Source organism: Schistocerca cancellata, chromosome 2 (assembly GCF_023864275.1).
Source record: "Schistocerca cancellata isolate TAMUIC-IGC-003103 chromosome 2, iqSchCanc2.1, whole genome shotgun sequence".
Classification (NCBI taxonomy): domain Eukaryota; kingdom Metazoa; phylum Arthropoda; class Insecta; order Orthoptera; family Acrididae; genus Schistocerca; species Schistocerca cancellata.
The window spans coordinates 1,098,318,105-1,098,342,769 of NC_064627.1; positions in this window are offsets into that span (position 1 = coordinate 1,098,318,105).

The following is a 24,665-nucleotide window of genomic DNA, read 5'->3' on the forward strand; positions in this document are numbered from 1 at the left end:
CGGTGTCTGTAGTGAGTGATCGTTCGTTCGACACGAAAATTAGTCTACTTTGCTTATTTTCATTCGCTTATGTCGTATGGTGTTATATTTTGGGGTAACTCTTCCCATTCTAAAATGATATTTTTGGCTCAGAAACGGCGGTTCGGGCAATAAGTGGTGAAAGTTCACGAACCTCTTGTCGACCCCTGTTCACGAGTCTGGGTATTTTGACATTGGCCTCTCAGTATATATATTCCTTACTCTCATTTCTTGTTAACAATATTAACTTACTCCCAAGAATAAGTAGCTTTCACTCAGTTAATACTCGGCAGATATAAAACCAGCATCTGCATCGGACTTCCTTAAGTCTTACACAGAAAGGTGTGTATTATACTGCTGCATCCATTTTCAGTAAGCCACCACTCGAATTCAAGAATCTTAGCAGTGATCCGCGCGCTTTCAAGTCGAAAACGAAGTGTTTCCTCGTGGGTCACTTCTTCTTTTCTGTCGAGGAGTTCCTTGAAAAATCAAGCTGATTCTTGTATTGTTGACTGCGTTTACTTAAACTTATGGACTGACTTTTTTCAGGTTCATAAGCATTTCTTTTTACCCGTTATTATTTTTATGTTCTAATTTCATGCGCTGTCACTTTCCACGACCTTGGAGATTTGCTTCTCAGTTTGGTCCTACGGAGCTTGACTCGTAAATAAATAAAAATTAATAAACCGTCTAAATGCTTGAACTTGCGAATTCCATCATTTACCGAAACAAGGCGTTCATAGTGCTCGGGAGTAATTAGCTTCAAAAAGCACGAACACGAATAAAAGCCTAACTACTTCGGTAGTAACTTTTCACAAGGTATGCGCAAAACTTAGCGTATCCAAGTATCTATTTCGAGAACCGTTGGCCTCGAAGCGCTTCGATCGAAAGTACATTGCACCGTCCATGTTGTTCATGCATTAGCAGCCATGCCATTCGCTGAGTTTTCAAGATATCACAAATAATGCACGCACAAGGTGGATCAAAACGAAATGTCCAGACACTCTGTCACCAAAATGGTACTGAAACTGAGGATGACAGACTAAAGGCCGAAATACTAAATGTCTTTTTCCAAAGCTGTTTCACAGAGGAAGACTGCACTGTAGTTCCTTCTCTAGATTGTCGCACAGATGACAAAATGGTAGATATCGAAATAGACGACAGAGGGATAGAGAAACAATTAAAATCGCTCAAAAGAGGAAAGGCCGCTGGACCTGATGGGATACCAGTTCGATTTTACACAGAGTACGCGAAGGAACTTGCCCCCCTTCTTGCAGCGGTGTACCGTAGGTCTCTAGAAGAGCGTAGCATTCCAAAGGATTGGGAAAAGGGCACAGGTCATCCCTGTTATCAAGAAGGTACGTCGAACAGATGTGCAGAACTATAGACCTATATCTCTAACGTCGATCAGTTGTAGAATTTTGGAACACGTATTATGTTCGAGTATAATGACTTTTCTGGAGACTAGAAACCTACTCTGTAGGAATCAGCATGGGTTTCGAAAAAGACGGTCGTGGGAAACCCAGGTCGCTTTATTCGCCCACGAGACTCAGAGGGCCGTAGACACGGGTTCACAGGTAGATGCCGTGTTCCTTGACTTCCGCAAGGCGTTCTATACAGTTCCGCACAATCGTTTAATGAACAAAGTAAAAGCATATGGACTATCAGACCAATTGTGTGATTGGATTGAAGATTTCCTAGATAACAGAACGCAGCATGTCATTCTCAATGGAGAGAAGTCTTCCGAAGTAAGAGTGATTTCAGGTGTGCCGCAGGGGAGTGTCGTAGGACCGTTGCTATTCACAAAATACATAAATGACCTTGTGGATGTCATCGGAAGTTCACTGAGGCTTTTTGCAGATGATGCTGTGGTATATCGAGAGGTTGTAACATTGGAAAATTGTATTGAAATGCAGGAGGATCTGCAGCGAATTGACGCATGGCAATTGAATCTCAATGTAGACAAGTGTAATGTGCTGCGAGTACATAGAAAGATAGATCCCTTATCATTTAGCTACAATATAGCAGGTCAGCAACTGGAAGCAGTTACTTCCATAAATTATCTGGGAGTACGCATTAGGAGTGATTTAAAATGGAATGATCATAGAAAGTTGATCGTCGGTAAAGCAGATGCCAGACTGAGAGTCATTGGAAGAATCCTAAGGAAATGCAATTCGAAAACAAGGGAAGTAGGTTACAGTACGCTTGTTCGTCCACTGCTTGAATACTGCTCAGCAGTGTGGGATCCGTACCAGATAGGGTTGCTAGAAGAGATAGAGTAGATCCAACGGAGAGCAGCGCGCTTCGTTACAGGATCATTTAGTAATCGCGAAAGCGTTACGTAGATGATAGATAAACTCCAGTGGAAGACTGTGCAGGAGAGACGCTCAGTAGCTCGGTACGGGCTTTTGTCGAAGTTTCGAGAACATACCTTCACCGAAGAGTCAAGCAGTATATTGCTCCCTCCTACGTATATCTCGCGAAGAGACCATGAGGATAAAATCAGAGAGATTAGAGCCCACACAGAAGCATACCGACAGTCCTTCTTCCCACGAACAATACGAGACTGGAATAGAAGGGAGAACCGGTAGAGGTACTCAAGGTACCCTCCGCCACACACATTGTCAGGTGGCTTGCGGAGTATGGATGTAGATGTGGATGTAGACGCTGCTGAGCGCAGCGGAGTCTCCTCCTCGGTGCCACACAGCGGCAGGATCCGATGTGAACACGACGACTGGCGGAGCGCAATCGGCAGGTCGTGCAGGCGGGCTGCCATCCAAGTACTGACCACGAGCAACGCAGCTTAACGTCTGTGACTGGACGACAACCGATGTACTCAGCGTGGTATGGCCGTTGGCGAGAACGTTACCAAACGTTCAGACGTCTTAGATCTTCTATATACAGGGTGATTCAAAAACAATACCACAACTTTAGGAATTTAAAACTCTGCAACGACAGAAGGCAGAGCTAAGCACTATCTGTCGTCGAATTAAGGGAGCTATAAAGTTTCATTTAGTTGTACATTTGCTCGCTTGAGGCGCTGTTGACTAGGCGTCAGCGTCAGTTGATGCTAAGATGGCGACCGCTCAACAGAAAGCTTTTTGTGTTATTGAGTACGGCAGAAGTGAATCGACGACAGTTGTTCAGCGTGCATTTCGAACGAAGTATGGTGTTAAACCTCCTGATAGGTGGTGTATTAAACGTTGATATAAAAAGTTTACAGAGAATGGGTGTTTGTGCAAAGGGAAAAGTTCTGGACGGCCGAGAACGAGTGATGAAAATGTAGCACGCATCCAGCAAGCATTTGTTCGCAGCCCAGGAAAATCGACTCGCAGAGCTAGCAGAGAGCTGCAAATTCCACAATCAACTGTATGGAGAGTCCTACGAAAAAGGTTAGTTATGAAACCTTATCGTCTGAAATTGGTTCAAGCACTGTCTGCAACAGATAAGATTAAAAGAATCGATTTCTGTGATTTTATCCTTGCTCAAATGGAAACAGATGAATCTTTCGTTTCAAAGATTGTGTTTAGTGATGAAGCAACTTTCCACACTAACGGGAAAGTCAACCGTCACAATGTCTGTATATGGGGCACTGAGAATCCGCGGGAAACAACTCAGTATGAACGTGACTCGCCTAAGGTGAACGTTTTCTGTGCCATTTCAGCCAATAAAGTTTTTGGTCCCTTTTTCTTCGAAGGTGCTACTGTAACTGGACTACAGTATCTGGAGATGTTAGAGAATTGGCTGTTTCCTCAGCTCGAACAAGAAGCACAACAATTCATATTTCAGCAGGATGGAGCGCCATCACATTGGCACTTATCTGTCTGTAACTACCTGAACGTCAACTACCCGAGGCGATGGATCGGCCGCCAGGCAGCCCGTGACAGAGCACTTCATCACTGGCCTCCAAGAAGCCCTGATCTTACCCCCTGCGATTTTTTCTTATGGGGGTATGTTAAGGATATGGTGTTTCGGACACCTCTCCCAGCCACCATTGATGATTTGAAACGAGAAATAACAGCAGCTATCCAAACTGTTACGCCTGATATGCTACAGAGAGTGTGGAACGAGTTGGAGTATCGGGTTGATATTGCTCGAGTGTCTGGAGGGGGCCATACTGAACATGTCTGAACTTGTTTTTGAGTGAAAAAAACCTTTTTAAATACTCTTTCTAATGATGTATAACAGAAGGTTATATTATGTTTCTTTCATTAAATAGACATTTTTAAAGTTGTGGTATTCTTTTTGAATCACCCTGTATTACTTGGAATTTATCTAATGGCAGTCTCTCGCTGGAGCAAGCACTGCATTTTAAGGGAGAAATGGCCCATCTTGGGATACATCAACAGCTTTCGCGTTCAAACACGACGCTGAAACCTAGTCTGCTAGTAGGCTACGTAATACAGCTGCGTCAGCAGTCCAATATATGAGCCACCGTCTCATCTACCTTTATCATCGCCCTAACATTCATGTAAACACCATTCTTTTATTGTTGAATTTTTCTTGGCTGATGCTTGGACCTCAAAGGCCATATTACAATGAAAATGGAAAAGGCCTTCAGTGAATCCAAAACTCGAGACAGAAGAAATATGTTCCGGTACCGGGAATCGAACAAGGGCCTCGTGGCTGAAAGCCAGATATCTCCTGGCAAGATGGCCGCCGTGTCAGTAAGTGGATTATAATCGGCTTCGATTGTACTACGCATTTACAGTGGAAAACGGGGACCACTAACGTTCGCTTTCGGTTAGCACCACCGTGAGTGCGGATAAAACACTGGCCACAAAAGGCGTGTAAATACTGTTCGTGAATTTCGTCTGCGTGTAACAGTCGTTCCCCTCACCCCGGGTCTTGGCGTGGCGCGTCGCTTCGGATTGTGAAACATCAGCATTGCTCACATCAGCAGCAGCGGCGTTGCAGCTCACACGCCGTCGGCCGCCGATGCGGCGTGTGGAATGGTTCAAATGGCCCTAAGCACTATCGGACTTAACATCTGAGGTCATTAGTCCCATAGACATAGAACTACTTAAACCTAACTAACCTAAGGACATCACACACATCCATGCCCGAGGCAGGATTCGAACCTGCGACCGTAGCAGAGCGCCGTGTGACGTCGGCGACGTGTGGGCAATAGCTGCCTCTGCACGTGCAAGTGACTAGGCCGCGAAATGTCAACCGGCGTGTGATTTATTTTTGTCGTGTGCGATCTGTTCACGCTACAGACATAGAAGGTTGAAATGGGTGCACCAATTTATATCTGTATGGTGAGCGTTTTAAGTATTAGAGCTGTTACCAAAGTGTAGTAACAAACCTTTAATAATGGAGACCTGGAGCGAGCTCCTAAAATCTCATGTTGTGAAATATTTAGGACGTGTGCAATACTTTCCCAAACGACCAACAGCCCTTTGTTCACGTAAACAACGCGAACACTAGGAGCGATGAAAACCGTCTGCAGCCGTGAACGTTGCCGATGCGAATAGGACCCCCACTGCAGGCGGCAGAAACAGTGTGCATGATACCCCGATGGACAGATTAACATAAGGTACACCACGTAGACATTCTTGGGGGAGAGGGAGGACCTAAATCCTGAACGAAGCATTATGGAGACGCGAATGACAGAGGTTGCAGACGAGATACCGACAGAGTTACAGACAACACTTAAAGACAAGAGAATGTCATCGGTTGCGTCTGCACCAATTAACAACAAAATATGGGTCTTGGCTCTAGGACAGGCGAAACTTAATGGACAGAATGAAGAAATGCGAGCAGAAAATGACAGGTTACGCCGTCAGGCGTAATAACATGAGACTTGGGGTGCGCTGATGACAGAAAGCATGGGTCACATTTCAGTGGTGTCGGTGGAGTCTATCAGCAGGACGGGTTTCACTAGACACGGCCTGCACCTCAACAGGTATGGGAAGGGGAGGTTGGCAAAGCTTATAGGTGACAGCATAGGTGGGGTTGGCGTGATCACTCATGGGAAAATTCCTGCAGTAGTGGGTGTTAGAGCTGCACCTTTTTTAGATTGAAGTCAGCTGATAGGTATTCCTGCTTAAGGGAAGTCTCTCTAACAAGGGAATCACTTTTGACAAAGCTCAGGTATCCGAGTAATGAGGGAATCAGTATATTTCATCAAAATATACAAGGTATTAGAGATAAAGTTAGTGAACTGCTTATAGATGTTGACTCTGAAATTATTGGTATATCTGAACACTTCTTAAATAAGGAGATAATTCAGAGACTTTTTACCAGGATACAGGTTGGCTGGCTGCTTTTCGAGGAGCTCTTTGCGGAGTGGGGGAGTAGCCATGTATGTGAAAAACGGCATCGCATTTGAGTCAATTGATGTTTCAAAGTACTGCACTGAAAAGGTGTTTGAATGTTGTGCAGATGTGGTTAAATTTAACGGAGCTAAACTTGTAACTGTTGTTATTTATAGATCCCCAGACTCCGATTTCACAACATTTTTGCTAAAGCTAGAGGAGGTTCTTGGTTCACTTTATAGGAAATACAAAAAGTTAGTTATATGTGGTGACTTCAATATTAATTGTATAAGTGATTGTGCAAGGAAGAGGATGCTGGTAGACCTCTTTAATTCATATAATCTTATGCAAACCGTATTCTTTCCAACGAGAGTGCAAGGGAACAGTAGAACAACCATAGACAACATTTTTGTTCATTCCTCATTACTAGAAGGACATTCCGTTAGCAAAAAGGTGAATGGCCTTTCAGATCATGATGCGCAAATTTTAACTTTAAAAGATTTTTATGCTGCAACACATGTTAAATATAGTCATCAGCTGTTCAGGAAATCTGATCCAGTTGCTGTAGAGACGTTTGTAAACCTTGTAAAGGAACAAGAGTGGCAAGATGTTTATAGCGCTGATACAGTAGACGATAAATATAATGCTTTTCTCAAGACTTTTCTCATGCTCTTTGAAAGCTGCTTTCCGTTAGAACGTTTAAAACAGGGTACTAGCACAAACAGGCACCCTGGGTGGCTGACTAAAGGGATAAGAATATCTTGTAGAACAAAATGGCAATTATATCAAAACGTTAGAAACAGTCAAAATCTAAATGCAGCAGCCCATTACAAACAGTATTGTAAGGTGCTTAAAAATATTATTAGGAAGGCAAAAAGTATGTGGTATGCAGGTAGAATAGCTAAGTCTCAGGATAAAATTAAAACCAAATGGCCAGTCGTAAAGGAAGTTGCTGGTCTGCAGAGACAGGTCGAGGATATAGAATCAGTGCGTAGTGGGAATGTCCGTGTTACTGATAAGTCGCATATATGTACAGTATTTAATAATCACTTTCTGAATGTAGCAGGTGAACTAAATAGAAACCTAGTCCCAACAGGGAATCATATAACGCTGTTAGAAAAAAGTGTTCCAAGACTGTTACCTGAAATGCTCCTCCATGATACTGACAAGAGGGAGATTGAGTTAATAATTAAATCACTAAAGACCAAGAACTCTCATGGATATGACGGGGTATCCAGCAGAATACTGAAGTATTGTTCTATGTATGTTAGCCCAGTTCTCAGCCATATCTGTAACTTTTCCTTTAGGAGTGGTCGGTTTCCTGACCGATTAAAGTACTCGGTAGTGAAGCCACTTTATAAAAAGGGAGACATTGATGATGTTGACAATTTTAGACCTATTTCTATGCCATCGGTGTTTGCTTAAGTTATCGAGAAGGTTGTATATACAAGGTTACTGGAGCATTTAAATTCACATAATTTGCTGTCAAATGTTCAGTTTGGTTTTAGAAATGGTTTAACAACTGAAAATGCTATACTCTCTTTTCTCTGTGAGGTTTTGGATGGATTAAATAAAAGGTTGCGAACGCTAGGTGTTTTCTTTGATTTAACGAAGGCTTTTGACTGTGTTGACCACAAAATATTACTGCAGAAGTTGGACCATTATGGAGTAAGGGGAGTAGCTTACAATTGGTTCGCCTCTTACTTTAAGAACAGAAAGCAGAGGGTAATTCTCCGCAATATTGAGAGTGGTAGTGATGTTCAGTCCCAATGGGGCACTGTTAAGTGGGGCGTTCCCCAAGGGTCGGTGCTGGGGCCACTGCTGTTTCTTATTTATATAAATGATATGCCTTCTAGTATTACAGGTGATTCAAAAATATTTCTGTTTGCTCATGACACCAGCTTGATAGTGAAGGATCTTGTGTGTAATATTGAAACAGTAACAAATAATGTAGTTCATGAAATAAATTCGTGGCTTGTGGAAAATAATTTGATGCTAAATCACAGTAAGACTCAGTTTTTACAGTTTCTAGCTCACAATTCAACAAGAACCGATATTTTGATCAGACAGAATGGGCATATTATAAGCGAGACGGAACAGTTCAAATTCCTAGGCGTTCGGATAGATAGTAAGCTGTTGTGGAAAGCCCATGTCCAGGATCTAGTTCATAAGCTAAATGCTGCGTTATTTACCATTAGAACAGTATCTGAAATAAGTGACACTTCAACACGAAAAGTAGTCTACTTCGCATATTTTCATACGCTTATGTCGTATGGTATTATTTTTTGGGGTAATTCTTCTGATTCAAAAAGGGTATTTTTGGCTCAAAAACGGGCTGTTCGAGCTATATGTGGTGTAAGTTCGAGAACCTCTTGTCGACCCCTATTCAAAAATCTGGGAATTCTGACATTGCCCTCACAGTATATATTTTCTTTAATGTCGTTTGTTGTTAGCAATATTAGCCTATTCCCAAGAGTTAGCAGCTTTCACTCAGATAATACTAGGAAGAAATCAAATCTGCATGTAGAATGCACTTCCTTGACTCTTGTGCAGAAAGGAGTGCTGTATTCTGCTGCATCCATTTTCAATAAGCTACCACAAGAACTCAAAAAACCTTAGCGGTAGCCCAAACTCTTTTAAGTCTAAACTGAAGAGTTTCCTCATGGCTCACTCCTTCTATTCTGTCGAGGAGCTCCTGGAAGAGCTAAAAAATTAAGCAAATTCCAGTGTTACATTGTTGATTGTCTTCATTTAAACTTACGACTTGTCACCTGAATATGTTTTTTTTAATTTCATTTTATCTGTTTCTAATATCGTGTTATAATTTCATGTATTGACTCGTTCCATGACCATGGAGACTTCTCCTTAATTTGGTCCCACGGAACAATAATTAAATAAATAAATAAATAAGTAAAAGAACTAGCCACGGCAAAAGACCCTGACGCACTAGATTTCATACAGCGTGTGCAGGCCGAAATATCAGGACTGAAAGCTGAAAACAATAAACGGCGTACAGGGACCAAACCTACTACTATGTAGTTAGTGGGAGTCGTTGCAACAGCCAGTGTAGGAAAACCAAAAAGCAAACACATTCCACTGACTAAAGCAAGCCGGCCTGGGGGGCCGAGCGGTTCTAGGCGCTACAGTCTGGAACCGCGCGACCGCTACTGTCGCAGGTTCGAATCCTGCCTCGGGCATGGATGTGTGCGATGTCCTTAGGTTAGTTAGGTTTAAGTAGTTGTAAGTTATAGGGGACTGATGACCTTAGAAGTTAAGTCCCATAGTGCTCAGAACCATTTGAACCATTTTTTTTACTAAAGCAAACCCATTTCTTTAGACCAGTATTCCTCCAAAAACCTATCCTGAAATTCCTTTACAGTTTTACAAGAACTTGCGATACCATTTGTCCATATTACATCATCTTCCTTTAAATATCCTATGGTGGGCAAAACCTTGTCAAAACTTTGAATAAATACTTTTGGATGCACTTTACCGCTTGGAACAAACTAATAAAACTTCCTGCACTTAATTAAAGCTGCATCTGCAGATCCAGAGGTCTGATAATGCACAGCTTTACGTGATAATTTACGGATTTGCTCTGTAACATTAAATATTTGTTTCTCAACTACTTCGTTATGAGCAGTTTGGGTGGACTGGAAACGATTGCCTATTATCACGTTCCACACTAATTACGTGACTCATCTCAGAGACAGCACCTTTAACTATCTCTACATTTTTCTTTTGCTCCCTTCAACACGCAAAGTTACTAATTTTTCTTCCACAGTTTCCTCATATTCTACCTGTTCAGCTGAAAGTCATCGCATTCTTTTATATGCTTTTTAAACTTAGTCACTATTGCAGATGTGGATTCTGTAATTAATTGTTTGCAATCGTTCTGAACAAACACTAATTTTTCCGTTACTTTAGTGTCCATTTCCGAAAATTCTGTTTCCCATTCCTTTCTCATTTGCTTAAAGTGTTCAATAAAACGAATATACAATTCCTTTTTCAATTTAGTCATTTACCCACTCTGTTTAATTTCTACCTTTTTCATGTCGCTTTTTACCTCAGACTTGGCAGATTCCAAGTTTTATTTTACAGATTCCACATTTGCATTTACTATACCTATCTGAGCGCTTAAGGCACTTAGTATTGGCAGAAGTTGGTTATTTCCCTCTCCAGCAAGTATCGGTTCTGAATACTTCTGAGGATCTGAATTATCCAGAATTCAAGTACTCTCAGCCGTAAAGTTATCTTAATCATCCATAGTCCATTTCTCTACTTCCTCCTTAATTTTAATGCTAGACTCCACTTCCTCTACACTTGACTTCCTATTAGTTGCCAAGTCATCGAACCTACCATATAGCGGCTCTTGTTTAATTTTTACACCTTTAAAATTGTGGGAGAGTTCACCTACCTTACCAACAGGTGAGAACCTATCCTTTCTAAGGTGTCAGGCAAATCCAACACCTTCCATGAAAACCCTGACATGATAGCAAATCCGGCAGTACGTCACATAGCTCCAAATAAATCCTGACATTAAATTAACCGAAGTAATACGTTCAACGAGAGAGCAAATGGAATACCACAGACTAACACAAGAACGCCTAAAATGCATGTCATACCTTCCCACCGTGAAACAGACGCAGTTCCGAGGGAAGAAACGTGAACAGAAGCCGAGAGCAGGATCGTGTAGGCTAGGAGGCCCTACGATAAGGGACGGACACTCACGAAAAGTATAACGTTCCTCATTGGATAGACAGAATTTTGTAGGCGGAGCTTAAGGTTAACATTGAGACCCTGATTGGTCAGTTGAAAACACAACCAGATAGCTTCTTTTAAACCAACTTCGGTAAATTGTAGTAAGGAGAAGTTAGGAGAGAGTTGCTTCCGAGACAGCGAGGTGACTGGAGCTGTGCCGCCCGCCACCCCCTGACGCTGCCTAAACACCGACAAGGTAATGAATGCACATGTCACCACTGAAAATTTTTCTTGCGCTTCGGCGCCATACGGGAAATTTTTCAATTCACGGCCGATCGCACCACGTTGGAAGTAGGCCTATCAGTGTCAGTAGTTAGTCACTTCAGAGCCTTAATGCCACAGATTGTTGTTGTAGTCTTCAGTCCCGAGACTGATTTGATGCAGCTCTCCATGCTACTCTATCCTGTGCAAGCTTCTTCATCTCCCAGTACCTACTGCAACCTACATCCTTCTGAATCTGCTTAGTGTATTCATCTCTTGGCCTCCCTCTATGATTTTTACCCTCCACGCTGCCCTCCAATGCTAAATTTGTGATCCCTTGATGCCTCAGAACATGTGCTACCAACCGGTCCCTTCTTCTTGTCAAGTTGTGCCACAAACTCCACAATTCTATTCAATACCTCCTCATTAGTTATGTGATCTACCCATCTAATCTTCAGCATTCTTCTGTAGCACCACATTTCGAAAGCTTCTATTCTCTTCTTGTCCAAACTATTTATCGTCCATGTTTCACTTCCATACATGGCTACACTCCATACAAATACTTTCAGAAACGACTTCCGGACACTTAAATCTATACTCGATGTTAACAAATTTCTCTTCTTCAGAAACGCTTTCATTGCCATTGCCAGTCTACATTTTATATCCTCTCTACTTCGACCATCATCAGTTATTTTGCTCCCCAAATAGCAAAACTCCTTTACTCCTTTAAGTGTCTCATTTCCTAATCTAATTCCCTCAGCATCACCCGACTTAATTCGACTACATTCCGTTATCCTCGTTTTGCTTTTGTTGACGTTCATCTTATATCCTCCTTTCAAGACACTATCCATCCCATTCAACAGCTCTTCCAAGTCCTTTGCTGTCTCTGACAGAATTACAATGTCATAGGGAAACCTCAAAGTTTTTATTTCTTCTCCATGTATTTTAATATCTACTCCGAATTTTTCTTTTGTTTCCTTCACTGCTTGCTCAATATACAGATTGAATAACATCGGGGATAGGCTACAACCCTGTCGCACTCCCTTCCCAACCGCTGCTTCCCTTTCATGTCCCTCGACTCTTATAACTGCCATCAGGTTTCTGTACAAATTGTAAATAGCCTTTCGCTCCCTGTATTTTACCCCTGCCACCTTTAGAATTTGAAAGAGAGTATTCCAGTCAACATTGTCGAAAGCTTTCTCTAAGTCTACAAATGCTAGAAACGTAGGTTTGCCTTTCCTTAATCTCTCTTCTAAGATAAGTCGTAAGGTCAGTATTGCCTCAAGTGTTCCAATATTTCTACGGAATCCAAACTGATCTTCCCCGAGGTCGGCTTCTACTAGTTTTTCCATTCGTCTGTACATTGTATTAAATTGGGCGCACAGCGGGCCAATGTCCACCTAACATTTGTTAAGTGTCGTAAGCACCACAGCCCACGACCTTTATATTTCTCGAAGATGCTGGGCTCTCAAAGATAGTCCTGCTCTCCGGCTCTCGATGCTACTCACTGTAAATAATAAATCAACCAAGGAATATCGTAATGAAGAAGGGTGTGTCAGCAAATAACAACTTGTACCTAACGTGATAAATAAAATATAATTCAGAGGTGCAGTGTCCTCAAATAAAGCACGTGTTACAACAGCGAGGGATTGCTATTACAGTATTTTTTGGCACCTGTAGTTGATCCGAGACCGCACAAATGACAGACTATCAGGCTAACGTCTTTCCTTACACGCCTTACGATGACACATCTCTCCTTTATGTTCATAGTTTATCTTCACAATGAATCAGGTTCTACCCTTCAGAACAAGGCAATAAGCGTTAGTCGCTTCTAGAACAATCTGTCTTCTCTTTACGCACATAGAATTTAAATACCGGTTCCACATATAGTTAAACAATTAATTTTGCATCTTAGGTCGTCATAATTAATTTTGCATCTTAGGTCGTCATAATTAATTCTGCACTGCCACGCGGGACTTCTAGTGATGCACCTACCACTAACACCCGCTCGCCTGAACATTACCACATTACACAATGAATTTAAATTCGTTTAACTGCAATCGACTCTACGGCCGACTTGCTTACAGTAAAACCTTGAAGACTTATCGGAAATTCACACCAGCGCCGAGCTATGCTAGAAATCACTTACCCATGATGATGAGACTGCATCATGATTGCGATACATGGTTCTACCGTTGTCCTAAAGTTCATCACAGTTCCAATGAGACTTCGTATCACACAGTCAAAATCAGTGCCTCGTGTATGCTTTTACTGGCGCATTAGATTCCGGTATAACCTGTTGCTACTCAACTGCTGTTCCAGACACTCGGAGCAATGCCAGGAAAGCCATTTGTACTATAAAAATACTTACTGACCGGAGTCTTGAAGGACCCGGCGCGACTTTCTAGAACGAAAACACCAACCCCAAAACTAGTGCGCCCCTCCACTTTTTAAGTACCTCCGTGCTGATCAGTAATCACATTGTTACACGTTATAAACTAATGAAAGAAAATAGCATGTAAGAGAGGAGATCGTTTTCTTAAGCCCTCTCCTCAATTACGTGCTTTAGCTTACATTTAAAATATATTTTTCTTGATCTGAAGGGTTAAAAACAAATGGGAGTATTTTCACTCGATGCCGATATCACGCAACGGAACGGTACTGCTATGCTGAAATTGTTCTAGAAGGTTCTAGAAACTATTATTTCCCCGCGCAACTGACACTCCCATCTGCATCCAGCCACATCAACCAGTGCGCCTTCTCGATTGAGATGACTCAGTGCCTTCTATACCTATTGTTTGATGTATGCCTGCCCACTGCCTTCTGCATACTCTCTTTTACATTTACTTTGATTAATATCGAAAATATATTAATTCACGTCGCCTTATGAGTGACATGCATTACTTTTGTTTAAAATTGGGTGAAGCTCTTACATTATTATTATTATTAAAATTGCTTTGAAGCATTTAAATAAAAATGCAAAATAGAGCTGGTATATTTATACAGTACTACATAACATAGTTCCTACATTACAGACACTAGCTATTTACATATATATATATATATATATATATATATATATATATATATATATATATATATATATATATATATATATATATATATATATATTTATGTATATATATATATATATATATATAAGTTCTCAAGAAATAACTGTCGAGAAAAAGAAAACATGTGCCTCTCCGTCTTCTCTTCGGGTATTTGGTGAAATTTCCTGATATGGTGCCCATCACTGCTGGGATCTTCTTCTCTCTCTCATTTCTTTGCCCTTGTAATTTCTCGCCTTTAAGGGGAGCCTGTCACTCTCCATTCTTTCTAGGTGTTCGTTCCATTTTCTCCTACAATCTACAAATGTTTAGTCCTACTGTAAGATCTTCATTCCTTAGTCTTCTATTGTGTCACCTTTAACTCGTATCAGAAATTTTATTTCTGCTGCCCAAATATCGCTTTCATTCTTTTTGATAATCACCTAGATCTCACTTTCATAGAGCAGTGTAGAATTTAATTTGAGTATCTTCCCTAGTATTGTTTTCGAGGTTTCTCTTAACTGTTCCACGTACCCAGCTGAATTTACTAAGCTTAAGTTCTATATCATTGCTGTAGCCATATGTCACCTCACATCCTACGTGACTGAAGTGATTTACTTGCTCAAAAATCTTCTGATCTACCACTATTTTGGTTCTAATGTGTTTCTGTCCAATGAAGACTATTGTCTTAGTTTTTCCTGTTGAGATCTCCATGTCAGATTTCGCTCTTAATTCTTTCTGTAAGGAAATTCCTTCCAGAGTGTCTTCTTCTTTGGCTCCTATGGTCATTGCATTGTCAACATATAGTTAATTATTTAAAAGAGCCCTCCTGTCTAGATATATACACCTTTTAAAATCCTATTTGTTTTATTCATGTAAAAGTGAGACAGAGTCGGGGAGATGCAACAGCATATTCGTACTCCTTTGGTGGTGGGTAACTCATTAGTCATTTATCCATTGAGCTCTATAATGATAATCGTGTTGTGATAGAAACTTTTTATCATAGTTTAAAGTTATTCGCTCTGACTTGATCTTTCGTACACTTATAAACTTTAAAATGTTTGACAGCTTTTTCCTCAAAACTGAATGTACTGTCCTCCGTTATAAAGAGGTTGAGCTGAAATTACTATTGCGAACAGCGTGCCTCAGTGCACACATTTACATAAAGACAAAACTAACTGGCGTTCATTGTGCAGGAAATTAAATTGAAACTGTTACTCAAAAACCACTGCCAGAATCAAGCTGTAACCTGCCCCCCCGCCCAAAAAAAAAAAAAATTGAAACATTGAAACACGTAACAACCCTATGAGCCACGCACTGTTCACTGAACCCTTGAAAATATGAATTATAAGGATAATGCATAGAAGCCGTGCAATGGAAACGTGAAATGAGCAACAAAAGAACAAAAAAATACGAAAATAATCTCACCTGAAAAATTACAGCATTAACACTTTAAAGGCAAATCAGTACTCTTTTGAACAATGATTGCATTATTAATGTGCTCTTGGAAAAGATGAGCTCTGAATCTTATTTTGGAAGACTCTATAGAAAAGCAGAAATCTTTTGAGAGATCAGGGTGAGCTAAAATACATGCAGTGAGCAGTGACTCTTTCAGACTAATAAATTCTTATTGTGCTTCATCATTCCAAAGCCAAATGGTGTTTTTGCCTGTCAAAGAACATAATGTTGATACAATCAAAATTTTCAGTTTCAAAAATCTATGGTAAAAATTTAGTAATAAAAATCTTCAGAATTGTCATTTAGTAATAGATGGTGGGATTGCTGTGGTTGCGTCCAGTTTTTCAGGATCAGGTGCAATAACTTCTGGTGAAATGATATGGCCTAAAAATATCACTCATCTCACCAAAATATGATTTTTCTAAGTCCACTGTCAGACCTGAATCTTCAAAAATGTCTAACAAATTTTCTAAGATTTTGTTATATGTTGACCAAGTTGGTTCTGCTATTAAAATATCATCACTGTAGGTGTCTCTTTAGATAGCCTGGAAGAACAGTGTTTAGTCCACGAATAAATGCTGTTGATGAAATGTTAAACCAAAAGGCAGTTTACAGAACTGGTAACATGTCCCAAAGTATAAAAAGGCTGTGTACTTCCTGCAGTCAGGATGTAACACTACTTTCCAAAAACTGGAGTGTAGATCTACAGATGACAATACTTGTATGCCATAGAAATCTTGTAACAAATCGTGAAGTGTCTGAGATCTGTCTGTTTCTGGAAGAATGATAGTACTGATGTGATGTGGGTCCAAGACCCACGTAATTGAACTATCTATTTTCTCACCTGTGTACAGTGGACTGCTGTAGGAGCTGACAGGTGACTCAATAACACCGTTTCCTAACATCAGCTGTATGTCAGCATTCTCCTTTGCTCGGTAATGAAGCAGTGCTACATGTGGTCTTACACAGAATTTGTTATGCTCTCTAACCTGGAAATGGTATTGAAATCCTTTGAGGTGCCGGTTCTATATGTAAACACTGCCACATATTCTTGTAAAATATCGCTAAGTTCTTTCCTGTCGTGTTCACCACAGTTCTCTGTTCCCTCTACCTTTGCTGTATTAGTGTACTTAGATGATTACCTGATCGTAACTGGCGTTATTTGTAGAATTATAAGCTGTGTTACTGTCAACAGAATCGATTTAACACTGAAAAAAATCGTTTCATGGGAAACACGAGCGGCTGATCTCTTCTTGTGAACTTAATTAATCTTCAAATTTTAAAGCGATATGTTGATCTGATATTGTTATATTAATTTCTGCATCATTCAAGTTCCTTACTGCTTTGTATTGATTAAAGAAATTCAGACCTAAAATTATTTGAGTAGAGAAATGAGAAAGTTCATAGCAAAACTATGTCCCTGACAACTAAAATCCAGAAAGGTGTCATGTTTAATATCAACAGTTTTTTTTCCACAATGGCACCTTGTATTTTAATTTTTGTAAGAGGTCGCGTTGAGCAAAGTATTTTTTTTGTACATTTATTATATGCTGACTCGTTGATTACTGATATTGCGCTACCTGAGTTCAAAACTACCGAAAATTATTAGTAGCAATGCAAATGTTGATTACATGGTGTACAACTTGTTTTGGTCCAACTTCGTTTTACTGGAGCAAAATGCCACTAATATCTTCGAATTGCATAAAGTTAATAGTTATGGTATCAAAGTCTTCTGTTCACTGCCTTGTCCCTTCAGCTGCCAGGACCTGAAGTAATTGTTTTTTTTTTCCTTGTCGCTGACTGTCATTAGGTGCCGATGATCTAACTACGATTGTCCGTATGTGCCATTGTGGTGATGATCTACCATAGTTCTGCCGTATAGACTTGTTTTACTGTCAGTTGTTGCCTAAATTTCCATGGTTGTACCAGGTGATTTGACCTGACTGATTAAATTGCTGATTACATGCAGCTCCTTGATTATTATTTGCTTGTTATTATATTTATGACTGTTTCCGAAACTATATTTATTTCCAGAATAAGAATTCGAATTGTGGCTTCTGAAATTGCGGCTCTTTTGTAGTCGTTTCGGTGCCAGACTTGCGTGTCGTAAGGATCGTGTCTATTGTTCAAATGGTTCTGAGCACTATGGAACTTAACATCTGGGGTCATCAGTCCTCTAGAACTTAGAAATACTTAAACCTAACCAACCTAAGGACATCACACACATGCATGCCCGAGGCAGGATTCGAACCTGCGACCGTAGCGGTGACGCGGTTCCAGACTGGAGCGCCTAGAACCGCACGGCCACACCGGCCGGCGATCGTCTCTATGATTGCGTCTGTATTTACCATAAAATTCATTATATAATCTACCGTTATTCCTATTGTCATGTCGTGAGCATGAGTAATCGTAATTATCAAACATATTGTCAGCTGATTTTTCTGTTACAGCATGATTACTGTATAGTTCCAACTCTTCCAAAAATCTCAAAAATTCTTCTAAATCGTCCTTACACCTGCTTGCCAAGATCATTTGACGTAAATGTTTTGACAGTTTTGTGGGGCAAATTCTAATTAACTCACCTGGGCTGAGCGGATGATAGAGGTATTGCTTCTGCCACATCATGTCCCCAAAATACTGTATTGGACTTGAGAATTGCGATTGTTCAAAGTTGTTCGACATGATTATATCCTCCATAGATGTACACCAGTAAGCAGAAAAAAAAGTCTGGTGAAAGTCCTTTTCTGATTGGCGATCTCTTATAACCGATCGCAATCTAACTGCTGGCTCATTTTCTAGGTATCCACACATGAATTCTAGCTTTTGTTCAAGGGGGCCAGTTTGGTGGTAATGCATAGATAAACTGATGAAGCCACGCCCTAGGACGAATGTTGTTAGTGAAATATCGGAAAAATTTTAACTTTCGTACAGTGAGGAAGTGTTTATATTCAAATGTGCCTTTGTGCCCTGGTGCAGCGCTTTCGGGGTTGTGCCAAGCGCTCTGTTTGCTGTCTTATCTCCACGTGTTGAATGGTTCACGCTGGTAATCTCCTAAATGCCATAAGTTACTAAGGTCGTCTAGGTTTTCACAGTGTGGACTTGTATTACTAGGTATAAACTATTGTCTATGGTTATTAATGTTCAATTTTTCTCCAATACACGAAAGTTGTACCTGTATGGTTGCAATGTCATTCTGTTGTTGTTTATTGATTTTTATCTGATTTTTTTCAAATGTTTCAAACAATGGTATTCGGCTGTGTCCATGAAGTGCACAGGCACTGTGTCATCGGAATCTCGATCATTGTTGGCAAACAAATTTGTCATTTTTGTGCATAGTTCGTCCATTTCTTTTGAGATGTTACTTATTTATTCTTTCTGTACTTCTGATCGTAACTGTAAGATTTCGAATTTTTCGGTAATCTCTTTGACATTCGCTTGTAATAATACGGTCTGCTCTTTTACCTCAGTGACTGTTTCATTGGGGACGGCCTCGCTAATTTTCACCCCTGTTTCTGCGCAGTCGCTTTCTAAAACTTCTAATCGGTTAGTAATACCGTCAAACTGTAGCTGAAAGTCTTTCTATGTTTCTTCCCTAAGTTCGCTTGATAAGGTTTGTATCTTTTCTTGAGCCTGTTTGCCTTCTTCCCTCAGCAGTTGAAACTGAGCATTATTTTGTTCTTGCGTCTGATTCATCTGTATGCTTGTTGGTTCCTTCGCAGTTGCAACTGTTTAAGCTGCTGAAGTAGCATCTGAAACATCAATGTTACGTTTTGATCTGAATTCGTATTGTTCGACATAGTGTCAGAGTTCGATCTACTAGAAACAAACGATGCGAAACCTGAATCTGTATTAATCAACTGCATATCGTTAACTGTGGTATTCACTGTTTGAGGTCCGATTTGCATATTATACATTGGTGACTTATCGCCTAACGATTATTGATTAGTTTGACAACCAACGCTCGTTTCGCAATTTCGTTCTATTTCAGGTGTAGGTGTGTTTCCCTGTAATTGCGTAATTAGATTACATTTAGTGCTGTATTGACACAAAGTGGTAACTGTTCATTATTAAACGAGTTAAATGACACGCTTTCGCTGTGTTGCGTCAGATTCTGCTGCTGTTCGTCACTGCGCTGAACGCATTTGGTATTCACTGTTGTAACAAAGTGAGATTCACAACAATTACCAAAGTCGCTAAAACTGTAATATGATTTATCGCTCGGAAGACTTTTTTTTAAAAAAATGCAGTAACTGAAAATATGACGTAACCGTTGGCTAACAGCAAAATCCAATAGTCAAATTTTTACACGTAATGGAACTTCGTCACAAGTACTGAATATTTTTTACACAGAATGAATATTTGTCACACGTCAAGTACCTGAAAACTTTAAAAATTTCACTCGTAACAAGTACATAAAAGAAAGAAAGAAAGGTGAAATTATTAGTACATAGAACATACGCTGTGCTGTGTGCTGTAGGAAAATAAAACAAAGAAATTGTGCCAGTGGACAAAATTCAAAGCAGTGGTAGACAAGTGAAAGCTATTTGCTCTGACGGGATCGTTCGTTCGTTCATGAGCATTAAATTATTTGCCCGCTTTTTACACAAAACTGAAAGTACTGTCCTCTGTTATAAAGAGATTGAACTTAAATTACTATTGCGAACAGCGTATCTCAGTGCACACATTTACATAAAGACAAAAGAAAATGGCTTTCGCTATGGAAGAAACTAAATCGAAACCATTACTCAAAAACCAGTACCAAAATCAAACTGTTCACTGGCCTAAACAATTGAAACACTGAAATTATGTAGCACTCCTGTGAGACACACTATTCACTGGCCAATTAAAAATCTGATTTACAAAGAAACTGCCTAGAATCTGCGCAGTGGAAACATGATATGAGAAACGAAAGAACCAAAAAAATATGAAAAGAATCTAACCTGAAAAATTACAGCATAATCAGCACAGCATGAAGCAATCGCGCCAACTAAAATATGTTAAAGTAAAATTAAACTACTGGGAGAAAGATTTGGCTGATTTTCTCATACAAAAAATACTTCTTACTTGAAATGAAAATACTTATCCGTTCATTAAAATGACAATGCTGTTTTTCAAACTCTTATTTCACATGAACATAAAACTCACACAAAAGCAAAAACTTAATTTATTTACAAAAGTCTGAGAATGCAATGTTTTTACGATTAGGCAAATCGAAATGAATTAAACTAAACCGAAGTCGGGAGGTGGACTGTTCTGTTGCAACAGTCAGTAACATTATCAGTACGTGCCAGCAAAAATTGTTACCTTAAAAACATACTCATAATGCAAATCGAATCTCTCTGTTCCATAAATGGTGCGTCCGTGAGTCCTTCCATCAGATTAATAATTCCTAACAATTTTCTTCAGCAAAGTCCTCCTCCAATATCCACTACACTAAAACGTAAAAATTCTACCAGCTTTCTCCATGTCCAACACTCAACAACTCTTCGCTCTACTACTGAGCCAAAGATACAAAACTTCAGAGATACTACTGTCACTGCCGTACGTTACTGCTTATATTTCCACTCATTCTGATACTACCACCAAATAAATGTCCAGTACACCTACCTATGTCCACTTTTCGCAGTTATCAGACGTTTCGGGTGCCCACGATTCTCCATTATCTGCCAAGGTTCTGTGTATTGACAGAGTCAAAAACTTTTCTAAACTCGATAAAAGAAATGTGTGTTTCTTTGTTATAGTCCCTGCATTTTTGTATTATTGTTGTAATATAAAAACAGCATCTGTTGTTGAGGATTCTTTCCTACTTTCCTAAAGCCCATTTGTTCCTCATGCAATACAACTTCCACTGTGTTTTTGAGTCTTGTGTTTAAAGTCTTACCATCCAGTAAACTTATTCCTCTATGGTTAATGCATAGGTTTTTGTTACTTTTTTTAAAAAAAATTGATATTATCTAGCAATCTTACAGTCTTTGGAGATATTGTTGCTCGTCCAAAATTTGTATTAGAGATGTAGCAGTCGTAGATGTATCCTTACATATTTTAGCAATTCAGCATTATTACCATCTCATCCTGTGGCGTTTATGTTCTTAAGTGATGTTAAGGCAGATGTTATTTCGTCAGACTGTATTTCATCTAATCCCTTGTCACCTGCTTCCTTATAGGATTGCATCTTTTCTGTTATGGAGTTGGTTAAGTATTTTATCCAAATTTATAGTCCTGTTCTTTTTTTTCGACAGCTTCTCCCGCTGCTCTGTATATCACATTCTTTAGATTTTGCTGTTTTTAATCTATATTATCTTTAGCTTACAACTCTGCTGGTTCTTTATTTAATTTGCTTTGATAAAGTTTTATGCCGTTCTCTTCAAGCAAGGATACTTTATAAACGCTTTGATCTTGTTAGTAACTTATTTGCTTTGTCATTTTCTTCCATTTCGGGGAAAGATATATTCTGGAGATTAGCAGTAAATTATCTGTTCTGTACCTTGTTCACTTTAAAACTCTTCCATCGCTTACTTGACCTGCTGCCTTATCATGTACTAAAATGTAGTCAATAACTGATGTAAGACATCTACTGGTAAAGTAAACTTACGTATATCTCTTTTCTTAAAAAGTGAGTTTGTTATTTTTTACAGTACTGTAGGCGGCAAAATCTCTTAGCATTTTTCCATTTTCATTACATACCAGTTATTTGGGGATTCATGTAGTTATCACCGACGTACTCCCAAGAAGGGAGCCGCTTAGGTGGACTACACTTTGTCTGGGATGTCACCAAATGACCAGTCTATCTTGGACGACACTAGCAACAGCACTACTCCCACCGATATAACTTAGTGGATCGCTGAGACACAGATACCTCCCCACCGACATTAAGGTCGTAGTCATCGCGGAGGTGAAAACGTGTTCTTTAAGGTTTGATGCAGGTAAATTAAGTATCTTACCCTATGATTACTCTCACTTTTAAGAACTCAAAAAAATCCCAGTTAGTACACATTCGCAGATAGTGAGAGAAGTTAACTAGTTGATGCTTTTTTGCTGATGATTTGCACGAGACATCGTGATAGGTTGTCAGTGATTTGATTTTAATCTCAGTTTAATTGGTTATGAATGAGGGAGTTGTTCACCAATGATACAAATTTATTTTCACACGTAAGTTTTTCAGTAGTGTTTTTCTTTTTTCGCTATTAGATAGATTCAAGGTACTCTTTTGGTAGGTTGAGGACGGATTAAATATTTTGACTCAGCACAATACTATGTAGACTAAATGTCTTCCTTGCCTAAGAATGGTGACTCGGTTGTAAAATTATGACTCGAAACAATACTACGTCGACTCGATGTTTTCATAGTGCAGGTGATGGAGCAGGAATTGTAAAATTTTGACTCTATTCAGTACTATGTAGACTTGATACCTTCATGTTGTGGATGATCGGCGTGTGGAGGTTGTGTGTTGTTTCCCGCATGTAGTCAGCCTCTTCCCATCACCACGTGGCATTTATCGTGAAATAGGTAAAAGGCAGCATCCGCGTTACGTAGACGTTCGAGACACGCGAAGCTGCCAATGACATGAGCCATGAATAAATTTCTTATGTTTTTAAGATAACTTTCAGTTTGATTATGCTCTGGGTTTACAACTACTGATATTTACAAGTAGCAAAGTTTATCGCTCATGGGTCGCTTATTTGTCCAAATAATTTCGCCACAGACATTACAGCGATGTCTATGGCAAATAGCCATGTCGCATGCACAGCAAAAAATTTTAAATATTGAACACACACAACACTAAGTGTCGAAAATTGGGTACATAGCATCGGCTAAATTGTCCACTGCTATATAGACAGGCAACTCTTCGTGGCAACCGATACATCTGCATCTGCATCTACATCCACACCGATGCTCCGCAGTCTACCTTTGGGTGCGTGGTGGACGGTGCTACGAACCACTACTAGTCATTTTCTTTCCTGTTCCACTCGCAAGTAGAACGAAAGAAAAAAAAACGACTGTCTATATGACTAAAAGTGAGCCCTAATTGTTCGTTACTTCTCTTCGTCCTACTTACGAGCATTATACACCACTGGTCATTAAAATTGCTACACCAAGAAGAAATGCAGATGTTAAACGGGTATTCATTGGACAAATATATTATACTAGAACTGACATGTGATTACATTTTCACGCAATTTGGGTGCTAGATCCTGAGAAATCAGTACCCAGAACAACCACCTCTGGCCGTAATTACAGGCTTGATACGCTTGGGCATTGAGTCAAACAGAGCTTGGATGGCGCGTACGGGTACAGCTGCCCATGCAGCTCCAACACGATACCACAGTTCATCAAGAGTAGTGACTGGCATATGGTGACGAGACAGTTGCTCGGCCACCATTGACCAGACTTTTCAATTGGTGAGAGATCTGGAAAATGTGCTGGCCAGGGCAGCAGTCGAACATTTTCTGTGTCCAGAAAGGCCCGTACAGTACCTACAACATGCGGTCGTGCATTATCCTGCTGAAATGTAGGGTTTCACAGGGATCGAATGAAGGCTAGAGCCACTGTCGTAACTGAAATGTAACGTCCACTGTTCAAAGTGCCGTCAATGCGAACAAGTGGTGACCGAGACGTGTAACCTATGGCACCCCATACCGTCACGCCGGGTGATACGCCAGTATGGCGATGACGAATACACGCTTCCAATGTGCGTTCACCGCGATGTCGCCAAGCACGTATGCGACCATCATGATGCTGTAAACAGAACCTGGATTCACCCGTAAAAATGACGTTTTGCCATTCGTGCACCCAGGTTCGTCGTTGACTACACCATCGCAGGCGCTCCTGTCTGTGATGCAGCGTCAAGGGTAACCGCAGCCACGGTCTACGAGCTGATATTCCATGCTGCTGCAAACGTCCCCGAACTGTTCGTGCA